Source organism: Penaeus monodon, chromosome 33 (assembly GCF_015228065.2).
Source record: "Penaeus monodon isolate SGIC_2016 chromosome 33, NSTDA_Pmon_1, whole genome shotgun sequence".
Taxonomy (NCBI): Eukaryota; Metazoa; Arthropoda; class Malacostraca; order Decapoda; family Penaeidae; genus Penaeus; species Penaeus monodon.
The window spans coordinates 20,878,940-20,879,407 of record NC_051418.1 but is presented as its reverse complement, the minus strand read 5'-3'; positions in this window follow the sequence as shown (position 1 = coordinate 20,879,407).

Below are 468 nucleotides of genomic sequence, written 5' to 3'. Positions count from 1 at the left end.
GCACAGTGGTCCAAGAAAGCCATTTCTTGGCCAAATAAGAAAATGTCCTTATGATGTAAGAATATGGTAAATGGAAGCCATACAGCGGATGTTATCATCGGCGTATTTTTTAATACGCAATGTGTCCATACTAAGATATTAAACATTAAAATCTAATGTGGAAATTTTAGAAAAATCATAAAATCGATAATTATGATATAAATGCGAATGATTCACAATATAATATTTGCATGCTTAGGTATCACAAAAAATTGGTTGCATATTTACTGAATCTATACATATACTAATATAAAATAGGTCGAGGTGTGTGTTTGTGCATAGATGAACATTGCCGCGATAATTTAAACGCTCTGAAAAGCAAGTAACTAGGTACCACAATCCGCCACCGTTCAATTGCGAACAAATTTTGTGTTGGAAGCGCCATGTGGATACCCCGTATCATCCAGTGAATGTTTACAGGCGCGTTTT